The 8,979-nt window shown below is 40.7% G+C and overlaps 1 long non-coding RNA gene across 1 annotated transcript; it reads left to right on the plus strand.

Moving 5' to 3' along the window:
* Positions 1 to 4,196: 4,196 nt before the first annotated feature.
* Positions 4,197 to 7,684, plus strand: LOC147618110 (uncharacterized). The gene is made up of 4 exons (XR_015262144.1): positions 4,197 to 4,733; positions 4,828 to 5,260; positions 5,396 to 5,510; positions 5,722 to 7,684. It is a non-coding gene; the product is annotated as an uncharacterized LOC147618110 (long non-coding RNA).
* Positions 7,685 to 8,979: the final 1,295 nt, after the last annotated feature.

The raw sequence follows: 8,979 nt of genomic DNA on the forward strand, positions 1-8,979 counted from the left end.
TCTTCCATTCCCTCGAGTGCTGTTAATTGAGCTGCATCTGTCACTCCCTCCTTCGATATTCTCATCCTTTGTTGGGGACGAGAATTCATAGGCGCAATGTTATCAAGATGCGGCTGCACACTTGCTTGGTTGTACGATTAAAACCGTAAATTTTGTAAGCGCTCCATTGGAAATATGCCAGCGTCATGAATATGTTGGTTGCAACTCCTTCGTTTTCGAAAGATTTGGTACTTGCATTGCATGCATGGACACGCTATTCTCTCTTCAAGATTGAGAGGCTCCATCTAGCAGGATAACATGTATATGCAACTCATTAAATGCAAATCATTATGCATTACACAAAGCATTATGTAAACCATAAAACAGGGCTTCTTTTTCCCAGCCGCCTCCCGTGAGAGGGAGATTTTAAAAATAACATTTAAAGCGTCAAACGGGCTTCTTTTCCCCAGCCGTTGAGGGAGATTTTAAAAATAATATTTAAAGCGTCAAACGGGCTTCTTTTTCCCAGCCGTTGAGGGAGATTTTAAAAATAACTTTTAAAGCGTCAAACGGGCTTCCCCCAGCCGTTGAGGGAGATCAAGTATACATTAGCGATGTTTAGGCATATACATTAGCTTATGGATATGTGCTTTAGCAATTACATTAGAGTATATACATATAGACATAGCGTTCACATGCATGTCTTAGACATTAGATTTCAAGTCGAAAAAGAGACCGAAACGCCTTGGGTATGCGCCAAAAAGAATATCTCTTTCTCTCTCTCTCTCTCTCTCTCTCTCTCTCTCTCTCTCTCTCTCGCAAAGTGTGTGTGTGTGTGTAAAGACAAATAAGCACATACATTAATTTCTTATGTACTCACATATATGCTAATATTAGCATATATGTGCATAAAACAACAAGCTTGCATACTCAATTTCAATTAAAAATTATAAATTGAGAACAAATTAAAAACAACAAGCTTGCATACTCAATTTCTATTAAAAATTACAAATTGAGAACAAAAAGAGAAGTGATATTAATAGAACAACATAATTGGTAATATGCTTACCTCTCAAATGTGGATTGGATAGAGTGCCGTGTTCGAAGCAGATCTGCAAGGTAGGACACACGTGGAAGAAACAAACCTACACACACATTGCATACATTAGTAATAGATTCACATACACAAGCCCTAATCTCCATTTACCCTAATCTCTCCACACACACACACACACACACATAAGAAGATGAGGAGAGAGGGAGAGGCAAAACGCCATAAGAAGATGAGGAGATGGGGAGAGGCAAACCGTCCAAGGAGAGAGAGAGAGAGGGAGATCTACACACACACTTCACTAAGTCTCTCCACACACACACACACACACACACACACACACACACACACACAACAAGAGTGGGTTGAATGGAAGAAATGAACACTTGAGGGAGATGGACGATACCTTCTCTGGATGCAATTCGACGCCGTGCAAAACAGAGAACAATAGGTTCTCGACTGTAAAAAACTTACAGGCATCGGTATATCCGTCGGTATGTCATCGGTATATGCATCGGTATATCCATCGGTATATCCGTCGGTATACCCGTCGGTATAAGCGTCGGTATACGAACTTTTGAAAATTACCCGCCCGACTTTTCGCCTCCAAGTTTAGGACGTACATACCGACGTTCGACATTTGCGTCGGTGTTCTAACGTCGGTATGCCCTAAACCTCTAGTAGTGAATGCCTCAACACCTTTTGAGGAATCATCGTACCTTGCAAATCACTTCGGTAATGAGACTCTCCACATTTTGGACATTGAGTTGTATCTTTATGAGCACCCCGAAATAGCACACAATCATTGACACATGCATGTATACATTCGTAATCCATGCCAAGTGCCATCAATACTCTCCTGGCATGTGCCCTTGTTCTTGGCATCTTGTTGTCCAAAGGAAACATCTTCTTCATGAGCCTACAAAGAGGTCGAGAGAATTTCAAATATTATTTACAAAAGATATGGTATGTCAAAATTGTGACGGGCTAACCACAAACGCCAAGGACTCACCAAAAGAGGCTTGTAACACTAGGATTGCTCCAACCATACATGGTTTGCAAGTTTAGCAACTCCAAGGTCGCACGAATGGTGGAGTATGCACACCCCTTGTAGAGTGGAGTGCAAGCTGCTTGTTGTAATTGATCTTCATCATCAATTGAGGCGTCAGGCTCCTCTCAAAGAAGTCATCCATCATCTCGTCCATGCCCAAATCTTCTTCGACTTCATGTGCCATTGATGGAGGCATTTCTTCCTCACGTCGAGCACAAAGGCTCACCCCAATTGAATCATGGAGGTCTCTAAAGCCTTTACGTAGTTGTCCACTAGACACGGAGTAATGAGACATAGACTCCCTCATCCTACGACGTGTCTCCTCCTCGTCCTCATCCTAAAAAACATGGAATACTTTATGAATACCTAAATCATGTGCATAAGAACTTGTGATAGAGAATATATACACTCACCGAACCACGTGTCATACATCTTCGAATTGGTCGTAATCTTGAACATGCTTTATTGTGATTTGTCCTCGTAAACGCACGATGTCTCCCTTGCATCTCTCCCATGGACATGTAATCTTCTGACGTAACCACTCATGCCGACTTCGCACGGGTGCCTCATCATCATCATCAAAAGAAGGTGTCGATCGTCGTCTATGCATGGTGGGCACCTAAAAAGCATGCCACACAATACAAGTGTGTGAAATCACCATTCAACTTCATCAAGCACAAATTTAGCTCTCTGGAATCTGTTGAAAAAACTCTCTGGAATTTTTCCCAGTATGCGGCTATCAGCGCGGCTATATACGCGGCTAGAGCCGTGTACTAGGAAAAAAAATCAGATACTTCCCTCCTGCGCTGCATTGCTTGATTTCGTATTCTTGTGTTTACTGTTTGTAGGCTATTTTGGAGGGAGCGGAGGCTACCTAATCTCCAACCCTACTCTCTCACCTTCATAACCCTTTCTCCTTATCTCCCACACGAGATCTCCTCCTCTTCTACCTTCCCACCTTCACAAGCCTTCCTCCCATCAAGGTATGTACCTTGCTTCTTTTCTTCTTTGTTTTCTTTAATCTTTTACTTTTTGAAAGTGCACTAATCTAGGATTTGAGATTTACCAGTTGTTTCTTGCTTCTCTTTAATCTTTTGTTGCTTGCTTCTCTTGTATGCTTGCTTGTATGCTCTCTTGAATGCTTAACTAGTTATATTAATAGTTTTTTATAAATAAAACTTTGCTTATCTCCTTCAACAATTTTGCATTGCCATTTCCCACAAATTTCAACACAATTTACGTCCAAATCTTCCCTCATTACTCTCTACCTTCCTTACCACATTCAAAGATGCTATGTAGCTTATAACTCTCTGTCTCTCTCTCTCTCTCTCTCTTACCCCTTAAGCTTTTTTGCCTCATAGGCTTTACCCTAGCAATTTTAGCTTACACTCTTGGGAGTGTCCTACCCTTCCCTAGGGGGGCTCATATGCTTGTTGATGTGTGTTGTTTGCTTGTGGGCATGAAGTTGCCACACCCTCACATTAAGTGTTACTGGCAATTTGTCATGTAGACCTCCACCTCCTCTATAATAAAACGACCGCCCTTAAAAAATGATGGGAGTGCATAGTAATGAGCCCTTTTTTCCCCTTTAAAAAAACATGTGAAACAAGCTAAAACGTCAATGGTGCGTCAAAAAGCAAGCCTATTGTGTATAATAATTGTGGTCCCACCAAAGTTTTCACCACAAAAATAGAGATGTGAGTAATGGAACAGGTGAAACAAGCTAGAACGTCAATGGTTTTCACCACAAAAAATAGGGATGTGAGTAATGGAAGATCAATGCCTACAAGTTTTTCCTGATATTAAGGGTTTCAAGTTTGCTCCCACTACTATACATGTAGGTGAGCTTTTGAAGATTCTCCGATCGTGGTTGATGCAACTCATAACGGGCTGCAAGGTGTGAGATATGAATGCATGTGGCGTCACGCATGCATAAAAAGGATGTAGCTATTTGTGGCCCTGAACTTCAACACGGTTCTCCCTCTCGCGCACTCTCGCGCGCGCGCGGCTACACGTGCGACGCATGTGTTTGTCTTTTGCTTTGTCTCTTTGCCCGACTAGAAAGTACGATTTTTTCCTGTGTAGCGTCTCCCAACCAGAGGTTTGTAGGAGAGCGGAGGTTCTCCGAGAACCATCCAATCCAAACGAGAGGAGGTGCTCAGATAACTCTTAATTCAGGTGCAGAAGAGAGAGAGCACAGCCCACAAAGCATATCTTAGGCTCATCTCGAGATAGATATATAGGGCTGTGCTCTCTCTCTTCAGCCGCTGAGAAAAGGGCCTGTTATATACCTGGATCTGAGGATCAGTGAGCAATCTTTGTTGTGGTTGGGCTACCTTGCAACTTGCTCCGAGCTCTGAAGGTTTTTGTATTAGAATAATGGTCTTGGAGTAGCAGGACCTGCAAAGCCTTCAGATTTGGTATATTTCGAGCCGTCTAGAGATTTTGCTAGTATCGAAATGATGCATAGTATTTTAATTTGTGTGAATGGCCGGACCAAGGCTCGAGATCAGCAACTTGGCCCAACGGGCAAAGAAGGTACAAACAGAGAGCACCGCCGCTTCTTTTACCCTTGCGACTCGCTGACTCGCAGTGTTCAAATTTCAAAGTCCAACCGCTGCACAAATTCGTACTTTGTGATAAGCAGAGCTGGTAACTGCTAACATTCATCACCGCGATTGATACCTCCACATGAAATGCATGCAAGAGCTTAATAACTCTCAATATACACGCTTGTGTTGTGCAGTTTTTGCCTTAAATCGATCTACGCTCTGCAGTTCCTGGAGCCTAACGTACCTTCGCATTTTCAGTCATGGCTGGCCACCCATCAAGACCCTCAAATTCTGTATACACAGAGGGGCTCCTAGTGGCTTTTCCTGGAACCCTTCTCCCTGCGCCTTTTGCATTCTCGGGTAGCAAAAATTGCTAATTATAGGAGTGCCCTCTCGTGGCAGGATTGTGGAGAAGGCTAAGCATCTGTGGCAGACAAGGTGCAGGTTCACATGGACGCGCTAAACGCTGATCTGACCGCGTGGACACGTAAATCCGTCAAGTCCCTCAACCTTGTATATTCACATGCCAATTTGCATGTCTCATCACCTAACCTCTCAGCTGATCTACTACAAAATTTCAAGTACCTAGCTACATACTGGTGTCTCATGCCAACAAGTTTATCTCAGGTAAGCCAAACTGTATCCCTCTACTTGCACCCTGTCTATTTGCTATAGCATTCCCTTCTTTCCAATTAAACTAGGGTTAAGCGCCTAATCACGAAGACTTGTTTACTGTCTGGTATGTTTACTTTCCCCTTGAAGGCTATAAGTCCTTGAGCCAAAGCATGCTTTTGGCGAAAACGACCAAGGCGGTTAGCTGTTCATTACCTATCGTTCTTCCTTCTTACAACATGTCGGTGTGCTGCTGCTTAACCAGGTAAGAGTTTTTTTTTTGGGGGGTGGGGGGTGGGGGGGTTGGGGGGGTTCTGTAACCGCAGAGAAAGAGAGCTCTATTTTCATCTACCTATTACTGTGCGTAGAGAGAGAGAGAGAGAGAGAGAGAGAGAGAGAGAGAGAGGTATTTGAATTTTTTACAGGCCATGAACACACCTATACTGGTTTCATAAGTCATGTTTGGCCATGCACAGATGTTACAACCAATCAAATTCCTCGTTGGAATAAGCAAAGGCCGTAGCATTGAGGGCAATAGGCAAGAGGTTAATGCTACACAAGAAACGCCGTGTAGTATTTTAAAAAGCCAAAATATGAACATCTAGTTGATCGAATTTGATGCATGTCTTAACTTTACTAAAAGAAGAAATAACTAAGTTCTGATCATCTTCAAAGCCCTTATAAACACTAAACCGAATTTTGCAAGTGATCTCAAGGCTCTACGTGAATGTAGCTTTGAGGTTATACGGCATCTTTTCACTTGGAGATCATGGATGACTTCCATTGACTCCCTCCAAGACATCACAAGAGCTCAAGTTTAAACTTAGACATCATTGAATCTCTCATTGGTTGATTTCTCTATGTACTCACATACCCACCAAACTAATGAACACTTGCATGAATGCATACATTGTGTAGAGAGAGGGAAATAAGTTTTACCATTCAAGAGGAAGGCCAAATGTTCACTTATAGAACCGATACAAAACGTAGACCTCAAGAGGTCTTTTCACATGCCATAGAAATTGGAAAACAAAAGAAAATACTACGTGTTCATGGTCTCTTCATAATTATCAATGCATACATCAATCAAAGGCTTGAGACCCATTTGGTGTCTTTAATAGTTCAAGAACTCTCATATGAGAGAGAACATTGAGACCACCCATCCATATACTAGTACTCTTGAATGATCTTAATCGAGTGAGAATTCCAAGTTGTTTACTTTGTGAAAGGTTTTAATTGTGTGTTTGTATAAGGGTGTGGCATACATCATGCTAGATACTCTGTAGAAGGTTTTAATTGTGTGTTTGTATAAGGGTGTGGCATACATCATTTACAACATGTAATCATTAATGTATTTTAGATCATACACTCTAGTGATTAAATTATGGGCTGTATGTTGAACCAAACAATGTTACCCTTGTCTACTTAGATGTGCTCATACTTATCTCTCTCTTTCTTAAGCTTTGTGATGGTGGCCAAAATGTGTTTACAACATGGATCCACAAGAAATGTACTTATATCCATCTACATCATAGAATTAGTGCATGGATATGGACCTACTAAAGGAACAATGTCTATTTACCAAAAGAAAAATACACATCAAAACCGTCTATAGGAAGAATAACTCTCTTGCTAGAAGAAGAAGAAGAGATGTATCAACCTAGAGAAGGATAAGTCTCTTGCTAGAAAAATACATGTATCAACCAAGGGGAATGATAACTCTCTTGCTAGGGGAATGATAAGTCTCTTGCTACTAGAAGAATACATGTATTAACCTAGGAAAAGAAGGGAGTGCGTTTTACTAGAAGAGTGTGCAGCGAACCACTCAAGTTAAGGGTATGTTTATTTGAAGATGCTCAAAATGAAGATTACATGTTAAAAAATAGAGGGTACATGTGGGGGGGCGGTACTAGAGTTTTGACATAATTGATTTAGGGGTACGTGTGTGTGCTCCACATTTGTGTAACGTTTATTTTCTTTATTGTTATTTGAGAGAGGTTAATGTAAATAGGGTTAATGGGTAGATTCCCAAGTGAGAAATGGTGTGGTAGTAGGTGAAGTCATACGAGCACATGGTAGAGAGGGAATCAAGGTGAAATAGGTGATTCCATAGGGACACATGGATAAAGAGAGAATCAAGGTGAAATAGGTGATTCCATACAGCCACATGGATAAAGAGAGAATCAAGTTGAATAATGAAGTGAGACGTGGCCAATCCACGTCGATGGGGACTCTCGGTACTATATATTGAGTAGTTTGGTAGCCTTAGCTCATCGTCGATTAGCACTTCTGTAAGCAAAACATCCTCCCATCCTCCGTCTGAGTGTTTCTAGATCACCATCAAATATCCTTACTCGGAGCACAAGTGTAGGTGGACGTCATCAACTTGTAATCAAGTTCGTAAGCAATAAATTTTTATCTCCGCTTCTTTGTGCAATTCAGTGCTTTGTATTGTGTGGATCATGCTTCCTCTATTGTGTGGATCATGCTTCCTCTATTGTGTATTCTTTCATTGCATTATGTGAGAGAAATTTTAAGGAGTTATTGTGGATCTACATGCCCTTATGGAGGACCAAGATGCTCCTATGAGAATCTTCAAAAGTTGATGTAACCATGTTCTCATTTGTGAGCTAATTCGCAATTTGATTAGTGTCTTGCTTGGTGTCTTAGCAGTCCTTAATCCTTCTTTAAGTGGTTTACTTGTTCTTTAGTCATGGAGTTTTTTCATAGCTATGATCCACTCTAGGTAGCATATACTATTATGGTATAAAGCCTTCTAAGGGACTATTCTCATTAGCAAGTGATTTTGGTGATTGGAAGCTTTTTCTTACCATTAACTATTAGGTTTTGCAAAGGTAATCCCTTCTTAAAGTATGGTTTAGAGAGAATCTTCATTGAAATCAATTTTTAGGCAATTGTAACCTTCCCAAGCATAAGCAAATAACCCACACAAAATGTGAGCACATTTTTTCTCAATCTAAAGGTTCCTCAACTGCGCAAGCATGACCGATAATTATCATACAATTGTAGGCTACATACCTACAGTAGATTCCTCAGCTGCCAGGAGTAGAATATCACTTAAATGTCTTGAGAGATTTCTTCCTTGAAACTTTCCTTACAACCACAAAGGTCTTTTTGCAAGACATGCAACTAGGTAGCATTGCCATTATTGAAGCATCCTTTAGAACCAAAGGGTGACATTCTTTGATGACCTCCATTGTAAGTATCTTATACAAAAGTAGTTTGGGACACTTGACAACATACGCTATAGCTAGCAACTCCATACCTTGGCAAACTTGTAGTCTTTGGGGACAACTGCCTAACCAAAAAGAACAGAGACAATAGTCTGATCATGTGAATATCTCTCTTTTTCATTTGGGGTTGTTATTTATAAACTAAACAAAATAAACTTAAATTAAGGGTTTGTTCACATGGGAAATAAAAGCCTAGTGTTTATGGGCATCATGAGATCCATTCATGGACTTTTTGGGACAAATTCTACCACTGTGCATAAATATGCACATTATTTGATAAGCACTCAAAAAATATTAGAATACATAACAATATAAGCTCCATAATTTATGAAAAAATCTACAAACATCCTTGAGTCTATTTCTAGACCCAAATAGTAAAGCCTTTAGTATATACTTACCTTGACAGTTTGCATGATATAACTATTTGCTCTATTATTTATAAGCAGATAGTGGGCATGATATACAACCGATAGTGGGCAT

The sequence above is a fragment of the Cibotium barometz genome, chromosome 35, assembly GCF_041138505.1.
Source record: "Cibotium barometz isolate CiBa-2024 chromosome 35, ASM4113850v1, whole genome shotgun sequence".
NCBI classification, from domain to species: domain Eukaryota; kingdom Viridiplantae; phylum Streptophyta; class Polypodiopsida; order Cyatheales; family Cibotiaceae; genus Cibotium; species Cibotium barometz.